General features: G+C 34.5%; 1 protein-coding gene across 2 annotated transcripts in view; it reads right to left on the minus strand.

Annotated features, from left to right (window-relative positions):
* The window catches only part of LOC145293689 (leucine-rich repeat neuronal protein 1-like), a 139,082-nt gene that overhangs the window by 111,223 nt on the left and 13,239 nt on the right, over window positions 1–14,620 (minus strand). The gene's annotated exons all lie outside the window — the stretch shown is intronic.

Here is a 14,620-nt window from a genome sequence, read left to right on the forward strand (position 1 = left end):
GACATGCTCGAATGCAGACTTGAAAATGCTACTGTGAAATCTGACATAGTTATATGGAATAAGTCTTGATTGAAGTGAGTGTTCCTAATGATGGCGGACTGAACAGAGCTGAAAGAGAGAAACAGACCAAATATCAAGGTCTCAAGTATGATATGAAAAGAAACTGGAATCTTAGGGAGATATCAATCATACCAGTTATCATAGGTGCCACAGGACTTATGAAGAAGAACCTGAAGTCCTACCTAACTAATATTCCTGGTGAACCAAGTGCAAAAGAGATCCAGACAATTGCACTTAAGGGAACAACGAGGATACTAAAAAGAGCTCTCGGTTGGTTTCAATAAAAAGCAGGGCAATGTTAGCAGCTGGTTTGGCTGCCCTATACATACCCAGCATTACAATCTTCAAACAAAGAAAATGGGGGAAAAAATGCATTTTAAGTAAAAACACAATTACATACTTACTTGTCATAGTAACCCCCCCCCCCAAAAAAAAACAATGATTGAATAGAAAAAGATTTACAAGAAAAAATAAAAAATTATCAAATAATACAGTTTTGTTGATTTAGCAATTCTGTATAAAAAACTGACTTATCTCCTTTGTTTTCAATTAACTTCCTAGATTTCAAATTAGAATACGAGGGATCGAGAGTATATGATAAAAATGATGTTTTTTTTTTGTTTTGTTTTTTTAAATAACAATAATAGTTCTAGCAGATCTACTTTATCATTTTTTTGTAATTTCAACATCGCATGTAATTACATACTAGTGTTTTTACTAAAAAATGTTTCTATTTTTGTTTTTTTGATATTCACTTATGATTAGGTCTATGCCAAGCAAAAAACTCTTATTGTTTTGACTGTCGAGTATATATCGAACAGTGCATCAACCGAGAACCACATTACTCTAAAAGCATATAAGATATTAATGGATACACACTCAGAGTCAAAACACTGAAAAGAATATGCTGTTGTCGTAGCCCTACTTATACTGCACAAACATTCTTTGTTTTTTTGTTTTGTTTTTTAGACCTCCAAAAAAAAAACTATTTAAAGAAAGTTCAGCAACAAAATTTATCTGCATTTTATTTATTAACCAATCAGTTGCACACCTTACATTAAAATGTCCGCTAAATGTTTACGAACCTCAATCACATCACATACCAAAGATGTAAAAACTGTGCTTAATGCCTACTCGTTATACATTCATTGTTATAAGATTAGAATCAAGGATAAGAGACAATTCAGAGAAAGATGTGTCACCCTCCCCTGCATTATAGTGTCAGGGAAACGGTGTATCAACGCGATTGTGTCTTGGATAGAATCTATTTCTATGAAGTTTGAAAGTTTATTTTATTGTTACATGTATTTCTATCAAATTAGTTAAGCAATATTGAGCTTGGTTACTATTTGGACGGGTGACCATTTATGATTTCCAACTACTGTGATTCCGATGTATAAATACATAGAACTGGCGACAGATCCTGTTTCGGAAATGGTTTATCTATTTCTCCCTCTAAACTTTTTTTTTGGCAGTTATTGTTCTTTTCTCTTTTGCTTTGAAGAAAACCTTAATCATTTTTCATTTCTTTCTAGTCCCTACAGCCACCTACCTTGAAAATGCTGCAGTCAAACCTGATATAGTTATGTGGAATAAGTCAGAGAAAGTGGCAATCTTGGCTGAAGTGAGTGTCCCTAATGATGGAGGTTTGAACAGAGCTGAAAGGGAGAAACAGACCAAATATCAAGGTCTCATGTATGATATGAAAAGAAACTGGAATCTTAAGGAGATATCAATCATACCAGTTATTATAGGTGCCACAGGCCTTATGAAGAAGAACCTGAAGTTCTACCTAACTAATATTCCTGGTGAACCAAGTGCAAAAGAGATTCAGACAATTGCACTTAAGGGAACAGCGAGGATACTAAAAAGAACTCTCGGTTGGTTTCAATAAAAAGCAGGGCAATGTTGGCAGCTGGTTTGGATGCCTCATACCCAGCATTACAATCTTCAAAGGAAGAAAAATTTAAAAAAAAAAAAAAAGAAAAAAGAAAAAAAAGAGGAATGTCTCGGACACTGCCCGACGATAGATCTTGAGATGAAGTGAAACGCTATGATGATGGTCTATTTCTAACATATAGCTCAGTCGTTTGCATGTTTGACTAAAAAAATTTAGGTCGCTGGTTCTATCATACAATATTTATGTTATGTCCGCAAGGACCCATGGTGCAGTGATTAGAGTACTTGCAAAAATCAATTGTAAAAAGTGATATTCTACTGAAGGTTGAAGGTTCAATCCGCAGTGTGGGCGACCGAAAAATACAATTGCAAATTACTTATGACCTCTATCCAGTCATGGCTGACAGAACAAGAGCATGCTAATCCCGTGAAGTAAATAAAGGTTCTGTTCGAAATTCCGTCCAAATTCCCGAGTTCAACAGACATTCCCAAGTTCAACAAGATACACCTGAAGAAGGTCGGAGGTTACATCGACCAAAACGTTGTGAAAATGAGACTCAAGATGAGAACAGTAGTCCGATGAATCAAAATAATATGAAGCTTTATTTTAGTTTTTATTTGTAAAATTAATTGCGTGATTCAAAAATTTGCGTAAATTTGCATAATTTATGCATAACTGCGATCAAGTCATACACGAATTGCTTTTTTTTTTTGTGTACACTTTTCACTCTAAACAAGGCGTATTGCCATTAGATTTAAGGAGCTATTATTTAGGATCCTTTCTAATAGGGGATTGTGGGGAGTTGAGCAGCGAGATCTCTGTTCACATTACGCTTGAACTTCTGTATCTCAGTGCAGTCAGGGAAGCAGGAAATGCGGAGGGAATTCCAGAGTCTAGCAGCCCAAGGGAAGAAACTATTAGAGTAGAAGTCCTTATGGTATCTAGAGACCTCAACAGTAAAGGGTGGAATTTTGCGACTTGATGGGTTAATTAAGGGTGCACAGGTGCTATGAGTTCATCAGAGCACATTCCGTTAAAACACTTGTAATACAGGTACAAGGATACGATATTGTGGCGATCGGACAGAGGTTGGAGCTTGCTTAACAATGCGAGACCTATTACATTTTGAGACTTTTTTTTTATTTTGTCTAAAAGGGAGAAACTAGTAGCAGATGCATCAGCCCAAATGTAGCAACAATACTCCATGCATGGGCGAATGGTGGCTTTGTAGAGGTATACGATTTGACTAATTTTCTAGCATGGTAGAAGGATCCCATCTTTTTTCCACCTGCCTAGGCAATATCCTCAATGTATTTGTTCCAATTCATGTTGCCTGTGAATAGTTAGCCAAGGCGTTTGCTAAGTGTTACTAGCATTAAATGTTACCACCCATTTACGGTCCCATTCCACTACAGAATCAAGATCGTTTTCTAAGATTTTTGCAATTGCATTTTTTACAACATTTATTCGCAATGCATCATGGTTATTTTCGGAAACAATGAATGATTTTAATATACTAGAAAAAAATATATACTACCTCCGAGCGCATGTTTTTGCTAAGTTGGGATGGTTTATCTAATTATGAAACAACTACATACAATATGTAGTTAAAGCAAAATTGTTTGCGACCGTTAAAATAATTTCCAACGTTAGTAAATTTTTATTCGTTTTTAAAAATTAAAATGTCGTCTGATATTATCTTTTGTTGTTTTGACTTAAGAATTCAATGTTATTTCTGTTTTTACAAAGTTATGCATATTTATATATTTTGTGTACGGGATTCACCCCTAAACTAATTCACCCTAGCCGATCATTTTGAATTTTGGAATATGATTTATTTTTAAAATTCTAACAGGTATGCGACATCAATTAATAAATATTTCTCATTTTTTTGTTTTCTTTTAGTACCTTTTTTCTTACTTGGGAGTCACCACTTATCAAGATGCAGAGGCCACTCGAGGATAACGTTTAATGAGTGATAGGTAGACAGTGAAATAATACTATGACGATCAGTAATGATGGAACTTGGATAAGGTTTGATTATATAAGAGAACAGTTCAACAAGAATTTATTTAGATTAGACGTGAAAACGACCATGCTATAGTTAGTTGGGAAGCAGCCCCACGGTATTGTTTCACAGACGGACAGTTATAGGAAAGGGCTTTTAGGGAGTATAATATCGGCACAGCCTCTTATTTAAAATATTTCAGACTTGCATTGAATTTGATCCATATTGATTAGAAGCCAGTTAAGCAAGATTACTTGAATTTCAATTTCGTCTTAAGACTCCTTAAGCTTATGGTTTCAATTTTAGACATAGAATAAAAATCCTGTAATAGATTTTGATCAAAATTAGAATAAGGATTATAGATATTAGGTTTACTATCATTATAGTTCGATTTGAATCTTCGTAATGAGACATTATTTTTACCAGTGCTCGTATGCGACATTGTATAAAGATCGCGGCCATGAAAAAACGCAAGAAAAAAATGTTTATGCATTAAAAGTAGTTTTATGCTTTTTTTTTTTTTTTTTTTTTTTTTGCTTATTTTGTTCAATATTATTAAATGAGGAATCAATTCCATTAAAAGTCCAGTTAGTATTATGCATCTAAAATTGAGAAAAGCGCGATTGGAAAGTGTCAACGTTATGTTAATAAGCTATACCAAAACAAAATGGCCACCGAATTTGGCCTGATGTTATGTTTATCTAAAAGTGAAATTAAGTGAAACGTGGTTTTCTAAATTTTAGATACATAATACTAAATAGATTTTAATGGAAATGGTCCCTCGTTTAATAATATATAACGAAAACAACATGAAAGTAGTTTTACTGTGTAAACAAAATTTTTATCAGGTTTTTACATGGTTGTGACTTTTATACATTGCCGGGTATTTTTCTTATTTTATAATTCTATTTTTTTTTTTTTTGTACCATTTTTAAAGCTTCGAAATATACCCCCCCTAAAAAACAAAACAAAAAAAAATCAATGTTTTTTTTTATATTCTAGCTTTCTAGTTTTTTTTTTTTTTTTTTTTTTTTTAATCGATGTTTCTAGAAAAATAATCTTGTTTTGTACTGCTTGACAGGATGCAGTGTTTGTAAATCGAAAAGCTGTTGTGAATTCATTGAAATGACACCAGGTGCACAAGGTGGTTGGTTCGGTAGTGCTGATCTGATGGGGCTACCCCGGTGGGGTATTTTGTCTGGTGTTCTTGTTCGTTCTTTGAATCTCAGCTGTGCAAAAATGGTCGGCATCTAATTCAATTTTTTCGGTTGTTAAAAAAGAGAAATACAAAAAAAAAAAAAAAAAAAAAAAAAAAAATTGTACACAAATAATAAACGTAAATTGATGAATAATACAATTAAATGATGAAATATGGCAAGATTGGGTTGGATAGGAATCGGTTGAGATGAATAATGATCCGAATGAGATCGATAGATATGATCAAATGGAGATGAATAGATATAAATATACCGAGATAAATAGATATGGACAAACTTAGGTATAAAGAGATTGAAATAGATATTAAACAAAATGTGGAAATGTATATAAAAAAAAAAACGTGTTTGAAATTTTCCTAGTTGATAAAATCGAAAGAGAAATGATCGAAAAAATTTTGCAAATAATTAAAATATTTTTTTTCTGATATTCTGTCCACAACTCTGGACATTTTGAATAAAAACAAAATAAAACTGTTTCTAAACAGAAAAACTGTTTCTAAAAAAAAAAAAAAAAATGAAAAGATAAAAAAAAAATGTCGGTTCAAAATTTCAGAAAAATGTATGAGACGAAAATTAAAAAAAAAAAATTCTTTAATCGTTTCCTTTTCTTTTGTTGTTTGTAAATTTTTGTTAAAAAACAAAAAGATACGATTTTTCTTTAAATATTGGCGAAAAAATGTCTAATTAAAAAAAAAACTATTTATCGACATTTTTTATTGACTATTTTATAAGACATTTGACTTCGCAAAATTTTAAGAGTTCAACATTTACAATGCTTTTTAAGATATATATGTGTGTGTGTGTGTGTATATATATATGTGTGCACACGTACATACATATACGTGCATACACACACACATATATATAAACACGGAAACGCACATACACACATACGCATTCACACATACATATTTACACGCATACACAAATACATATACACACCTACATACATACATACATACATACATACATACATACACACACACATACAAAAATGACAAGAAAAAATTATGCTTCGTTGGTGTTCGCACTTATCATTGATTTCGATAAATTAAATGAATAAAATATTCATATAAGACCACAGAATTACATCAGAAATTTAAGTTTTCATATATCAAATACTATTTCTGATGACCTAAAAAAAATTATTGGTGCTTTTTATTATAGAATGGAGGACTTCTTTTCGAATTCATTTCTGGCGGCGGGACAAGTTTGATGTGGTTGTCTGATTTGCTATTTGCTGTCTCGCTTCCCCTACCAATTAAATAAATATGAAAAGACCTAGATCCGAAGGTGGTAGCGGAGTGGGGGTCGTTTATTCGCTAGTATTTTCATAACGGGATGGGAGTATACTAATATACAAATCGATACACATTGGTATTTATCATACAAGTGTAATATGTGACCTCATCGATGTTGGTTTCCTTGAACACACACACACACACACACACATATATATTCTTCTGATGAGTTAAGGGTAGAATAGATTCATTGCTTGGCATAATAATTAAATGAAGGATCTTGCGCTACAAAACAGGTGCTGTCAACAATTGGGAATGTCAACATACTTAAAAGAATAAATTGTAAGATGGACAACATCTTTAAATTTGGAATATAGACCTTTGTCATTTATTTGTGTTATATATATTATTGTAATTTTCTTTTATATATATATATATATATATATATATATATATATATATATATATATATATAATTAGAGACCCGTTTTTTCTATTTATTTAAAAAGAAAATGCAACTTTGTTATATATGAGTCGTAGAATTGCATTCATCTGCAAAAGACTTCGCTAATTTACATATTCTTTTAAACATTCATTTTAATTAATTCCATATTCGTTTTTTTTTTCGGTTTTCTTATGGGATGATCATCTTTAGTTAACTATTACGTGTAATTATATTCGTGCAGGTATTCTACATGATTTATTACTTGTGTAATATTTACGTAAAAAACTTATAGTAAACACAAAACTTTTTCTATATAGATTTATGTATGCGTATGTATTTTGTTTTAAAAAAATTGCCTTCTCTGTCAATTTTTTATCTAGACATGAAACTTAATATATAGGGTATTCGAACCCATGCGAAACTTTATATTTGGGTTTTAGCCGGCGAAAATCGGTGTAAAAGTGTGTAAATTTAAAAAAAAAACAAATGGAATTTGCCAGATGGAGGTTGAATATGCATGCGTGACGTAATAGCTATTTGTTCATGTTTTAATTTTTAGCCTTGCAGCAAACATGTCTTCATAGCTCAGGCATTAATGTCAAAGGAAAAAGTAAATCGTGAGTTAAACGTTTTGGTTTCGATTCTCGGTGGTGGTGCACGAGGTTTTTTTTTTTTTTTTTTTTTTTTTTTTTTTTTAACTTTTTAGATCATTCATATGTATTGGGTCCAATATGATATTATAATAAATACGAAATCTGTATTAATCAAAATATCATATTGAAGTGGACTTTACTACCGGGCAATGTCGGGCGGTCTGCTAATATATATATATATATATGAAATAAAATGGAGGTGGAAGGACCTGGATACTCAACGTTTCGCCCGATTTATGCGGGCTTCTTCAAGAGGGATGGTCATTGACGAGAGAGTCGGAGGATTGGGGCTATATATAATGATGGGGGAGAGCAGCGTGTTTTCCTTATGTAAATTAGATGTCATATATACATGTATATACATTTTATGAGAGAAGAACTAATTAGAGTAAACTAGTGTAGTGGATTACGTCTAAAAGATAAAATATCGTAGAGATTAAAAATTGTGTTTGGAAATATAGCGGTGATAGATACAATGACCATCCCTCTTGAAGAAGCCCGCATAAATCGGGCGAAACGTCCATTTTATTTCATATCGTCGGATTTAATCCAGCTCAACAATCATATATACATACATATATATATATATATATATATATATATATATATATATATATATATATATATATACGTATGATCGTGGCTCAGAGGTTAAGGAATAAGGGTGGAGAGTTGTATTGTTTTTGTTTTGTTTTTTTTTCGATTTTAGCTGATGGCACCCGGTCATCTATATTTTTATAAAGTAATAGAGTTCGTGTGTTTCTGTCTGTGTGTACAGCTCTCCATCATCAATGAAATATAAAGGAGGTAAGACGGTAGATCTCTCCTGGTAGAGAAACATTAGAACCCATTTTAGGATGTTTCTGTTATAGGAGACATAAGAATCTAGGCCTAATTTCTTTATATACTAGTCTACAAACCTCTCCCATATCGAATGACTTATGCTCATTTGCATATCACATTATATTAAATCTCTTTAACTAATTACCTCGACCTTATTACATATTGGAAATATTCTAATCATTTCAACTGTACTATTTACAAAATCTATTTAACATTTAATTATTTAATATATTTTCATTTAATTTTATATTCGATTTATTTCACTTTACGTATATTATCAAAACAATTCATTGGCGAGCAAAGCTTTATGTTTTGGGATTGTATTGAAAATGTAATGGGAATTTCAATTTCGTTCCGTTTTAATCTTTTATATTTTACTTGCCAATATTATTGAAAGAATACAATTCAACTATCGTAATTTTATATAAATAAACAAAAACAAATATTTTAAAATAAAACTTTATTAAAAAAGAAATAATTTTATTTTTAAATGAAAAAAATCAATTTAGTAAAATAATTGTATTAAACACCCCCAGCCTTGTCAGCAAACCTGTAAACCTATAAAAGTTAACATTTCGAATGTAAACAGTGATTTTTCGATTTTCTTAGCGCTTGCCGCAATTAAAGACAATTAAAACGGAACTAACTTTATTTCCATTCTATTTTTTAAACAACCCCCAAAACATAACGCTCTCTTCCAGTTATAGCCAATTTTTTTTTAATTAAATAAAACAGGTCAAAATAAACAGATAAGCGCATTTTCTTTTACATTTTTCTTACAACCAACGTTGTCATTTTAACCAACTGCAGGATACCGTTACTTTTGTGGGGTTGTTTTGAAAATGGCACGGAGATTATAATTTCGTTCCAATTTAATCTTTCTGGTCGAGCCTATTTCGAAAGCCTGTCTTATCATAGATTTGAACTACAAATAATTTATTACATTTTGATTATTACTATCTTAAGACTTAAAGCTTATATTTATTTCATTTTTCTATTTATATATTGAATTAGTTATTTCCAGTCTTATTTAAACTTAGTGCTTTCTTTAAACCGGATGAACCTTTTATAAAAATATGAGTTTAACGTAAAGAACACGAACAAGGTTTTATTCAACTGAATTTCTTCCAGTTTACTAACAAAATATATAAATTTAAGAGATATAAATAATAAAATAAAAAGGTTATGTAATTTAAAAGAAATACACGTACTCACAAAAGCAGAACTTTTTTTACACATTTTTTTCTTTAAAACCATAACAATGAGACTAACAATTACCTAGATCTTAGTAATTATTTGTTTTAATAGAACTGTTTTAATTGTACTGTTTACTTAGTTAACCTAAGTTGGTATTACATTTATTTTACATTTACTTTTTTTTTTTTTAATTATTACTTTTAGACTGTGACGTTTACACCCGGAAGTAATGAGTCACACGTAGGTCGCTTTTATTCATTCCTTTTGGTCAAGATCAAAGTGTAGTATCTGTTCTTCAGATGCTGCACTTCATTTTCTTGTTCTCTTTCGGTGGAGGAGAAATCCTTCACGACTGAGACAATTTTTATTTTTGTACCTTTTCTCCACGTTAAAAAACGACCCTGGTGTCTAACTCTGTCCCGTGGGGAGGCATAGTAAATAGGTACAATATAATTGTTTATAATTGTACTATTCAGAAATATTATTTATAGTTCGTCCATTTCAGTTAGTATACATTTCCTTTACGCTTAATTAATTTACAATCATTAATATCGTTAAACAATTCCGTTTAAAACCGAAATTATGCCACCCAAACGAAGTAGAAACGAAAGTGAGGAAGAAAGAATGGAAAGATTGGAAGCTAATAGACTAAGAGTTGCTGCAGTTCGCTCCAATGAAAACAATTCAGATAGAGAAAGACGTCTAGAACTTAACAGGATACGTCAAAGAGAAAGGAGAGCAAGACTGTCAGATTTGGAAAGAGAAACCCAACGTGAAGCTGACAGAACTAGACATGCTGTAAGGCGGTTAAATTCATCACAAGATGAAATTCAAGAAAGGCAAAGATATGCACTGGAAAGAGAAGCAATATTACGATCGAATGAATTATATGAGGTAAGTAGACGTACACAAGGTCAGTTGAGAGTGGCTCAACGACATCAGAATGAATCGGAAACCCAACGAAGCTTTCGCCTATACCAAGGGCAACAACGAGAGGCTGCATGGAGAGAGAGTATGACTTTGCCCCAGCAATTGACAGAAAACGAGGCAGCTAGACAACGAATGACTGCTTTGAGACACCATGAAATAGAACACTGCAATAGAAAAGGATTGCTCTACAACAAAAATGACTCTCTCACTACAGCTGATATAGGAAAAATGGACAAAGTATGTCAACATTGCTCAGCTGTAAAATTTAAAGGAGAAACCCCTGGTTGTTGTTGTTCTTCTGGCAAAGTTGTGCTTGATAGCTTTCCACCACTGCCTCAGTTGCTTCAAGATTTGCTCTCCGGCAATGGTCCCATCTCTAAAGATTTTCTGCAAAATCTACGCAGTTATAACAATTGTTTTGCAATGACATCATTTGGTCACAAAATTGTGGCAGTACATGGGTGGAATCCTTCTTTTAGAATTCGAGGCCAGGTTTGCCACCAGATTGGGAGTCTTTTACCACCTGAAGATGAAACAGCAAAGTTTATTCAAGTCTACTTCTTGGATAGTCTGGAAGAGGAACTACATAATCAGGGACGTGACAGTAGACTCAATAGAGACATTCTCCAAAGTCTGACTGAATTTTTACATGAGAACAACAGCTTCATTTGTCAGCTGAAAACAACAAAGGAGAGGATTGAAGAAGAACACTTGGTAGAACATAAAGTTGTCATAAGGGAAGACCGAAGGCCGCAAGAAGAGCATCCACGGCGATTCAATGCTCCAACAACAACGTATGAGATTGGAATATTAATGGAGAATGAACCAACAGCTAACCGGGATATTGTCTTGCGTTTTAGAAATGATACATTAAAATGGATCTCCGAACTACATCCCCTCTACGATACTTTAATGTACCCGTTAATGTACCCCTATGGTTCTCCATCTTACAACATCTACATGAAGGCATCCAATGGGCGAAAAGTTACCCAACAGCAATTTTATTCGTACCATTTAATGACTCGGCCTGGAAACTATTTTCTCTGGTACCGAAGGCTATTTCAACAATGGCTGGTGGATGTGTACTGCAAGATTGAAACAGAACGTTTACAGTTCCTGAGGCGTGAGCAACAGACCCTGAGAGCTGACAATTATAGCAACTTGAGAGATTCAATTCTTAGGGAGGATGGGAATCCAGAACAGTTTGGTCAACGAGTTGTTCTTCCGGCAACTTATACAGGAGGCCCTCGATACATGTTTGAGCGTCAAAGTGATGCCATGGCATATGTTCGGCGAATGGGCCGAGCCGACCTCTTCATCACGTTCACAACAAATCCAAAGTGGACAGAAATTACAGAAAATTGTCTTCAAGGGCAAGACCCTCAGGATCGTCCAGATATTGTTGCCAGGGTTTTCAGGCAGAAGCTAAAAAAGTTACTTGAATTTATTAAAAAGGGAGGATTTGGCAGGTTGAGGGCTTTCCTGTACAGTATTGAATATCAAAAAAGAGGACTGCCGCATGCACACATCCTCACCTGGCAGGCCCCAGAGGACAAACTTCTACCAGAAAAAATGGATCTCTGCATATCTGCAGAGATCCCTGACAAAGAGGAAGATCCTGATCTTCATGCTAAAGTGATGGCACATATGGTGCATGGACCTTGTGGACCATTTAATCCAAATTGTCCATGTACGATTGACAACAAATGTTCCAAAAAATACCCAAAAGAATTTCTTCAGTGTACCGAGCAAGGCCAAGACTCTTACCCCAAGTACAGGCGAAGAAAACCAGAAGATGGAAGCCAGACTGGTACAATAAGGATGAAGAGAAATGGTCGGTATGTTAATCAAGAAATAACAAACCAGTGGATTGTTCCGTACAACAAGGTCCTCCTTCAGCAGTTCAACGCTCACATTAACGTAGAAATTTGCAGCTCGATCCAAAGCATCAAATATGTCCTCAAATACGTGAATAAAGGATGTGATCAAGCAGTGTTTGAACTACAAAGAACTGATGGAGCAGCTAACCAACAAGGCCAAGTACAAAGTCACATTGTGGATGAGATCCAGCAGTTCCAGAATGCAAGGTATGTCGGCAGTTCAGAGGCGGCCTGGAGGATATTGGAACATCCCATCCATGAACATTTCCCCCCAATTGTACAACTTTCTGTTCATCTTGAAAATGGGCAGAATGTCATGTTCTCAGCTGATACTGCTCTGGAACGAGCCCAAGGTCCACCGCCTGCCACAACTTTGACACCATTTTTTCAACTCTGCCATGAGGATGACTTTGCAAGGGGTCTCAAATACGTAGAAGTCCCTGAGTTTTACACTTGGAACAAATCGACAAAGAAATGGATGAGAAGAATGCGTGGGGTACAAGTTGAAGGTGCTGAAAATGATGATGTATGGAAGGCACCATGCATTGGGAGAATCTACACGATTAGTCCAAAAGCAGGGGAGTGTTATTTCTTACGCCTGTTGCTCAATGAGGTTGCTGGTCCAACTTCATTTCAAAATTTGCGAGCATACAATGGTCAGGTGTTTGAAACATACAGAGCAGCGTGCCTTGCTCGAGGCCTTCTAGAAAATGACCATCACTTGCATCAAGCAGTAGGAGAGGCAAGTGCCACTCAATCACCTTCAAATTTGCGAAGCCTATTTGTGATAATTTTAACAGCCTGTGAGCCAAGAAATCCTCTTGAGATCTGGATGGCTTTTCGTGATGTAATATCTGAAGACATTCTTCACAGATACAGGCAAGAAGTTAACAATCCAGAAGCAGATTTTAATGAGGACATCTACAATAAAACTCTTTGTCTAATTGAAGAAAAAGTTCTCCTTATGTGCGGTCAACCATTGGCAAGCTATGGATTACCTGCACCAACGCAAGGGAGAGATGAAAGACTCGCGAGAGAGTATCAACGTGAAGTTACTTATAATCTTGAAGAACTTTCCCTACAAGCAAAAAATATGCAAGAAAAACTGACCGATTCTCAAAGAGAAGTTTACAATTCATTCATGGCAATGTTGGAAGCACAAGGTGAAATGAACAAAAACATGATGTTTCTTGATGCTCCAGGTGGTACGGGCAAAACTTTTGTAATCAATTTGATCCTTGCAAAGATTAGATCCATGAGAAAGATTGTGCTTGCAACAGCATCCAGTGGCATTGCTGCTACTCTACTACAAGGTGGCCGCACTCTTCACAGCACTTTTAAAGTACCCTTGGATACTCATCGAATGGATCAGCCAGTTTGCAAAATTACTGGTAACTCAGCCTTGGCAAATGTAATTAGAGACACCTCTGCAATCATTGTAGACGAAGCTCCAATGACGCACAAGAGTGCTTATGAAGCAATTGACCGAACACTGCAAGACATCACAGGAAACAAGAATCCCATGGGTGGCATTCCAACCTTATTTTGCGGTGATTTCCGTCAAATCCTCCCAGTGGTTAAAAATCGCACAAGGGCTAACATTGTCAATGCAAGTTTGAAACAATCCTATCTCTGGAGGCACGTTATAGTGAAGAGACTGACTACTAATATGAGAGCCTATATCTCTGATAACACAGCTACAGCAGACTTCTCAAAATTGCTTCTCCAAATCGGTAATGGTCAGTTTCCTATCACTTCTTCACCTGACACAATTAAGATTCCAACTGCGCTTGGTAAATGTGTCGGTAATCAGAAGCAACTGAAAGACAAAGTGTACCCAGACCTGCAAAACAATGGAAAATCACCGGATTGGCTTGCTGAGAGGGCTATTATTTCGCCATTAAACAGCAATGTGAATCATTTGAACAATTCAATAATGAATGAATTTCCAGGAGACACAAAGCAATACAAGTCAGTTGATTCGGCTACTAATGAATATGAAGCTGTTCACTACCCTGTGGAGTTTTTAAACTCTTTGGAGATATCTGGAATGCCTCCACACATTTTAAATCTCAAAATTGGATCGCCAATCATGATTCTTCGATCCTTGGAACCGCCAAAAACAACAAACGGAACCAGATGTGTTATCACCAGATTGCATACCAATGTACTTGAGGCCACCATTTCCTGTGGTCCCTACAAAGGCGAAACTGTTCTACTGCCAAGGATCCCCTTAGTTCCATCGG

The sequence above is a fragment of the Euprymna scolopes genome, chromosome 15, assembly GCF_053919585.1.
Source record: "Euprymna scolopes isolate OS-2025 chromosome 15, ASM5391958v1, whole genome shotgun sequence".
Taxonomy (NCBI): domain Eukaryota; kingdom Metazoa; phylum Mollusca; class Cephalopoda; order Sepiida; family Sepiolidae; genus Euprymna; species Euprymna scolopes.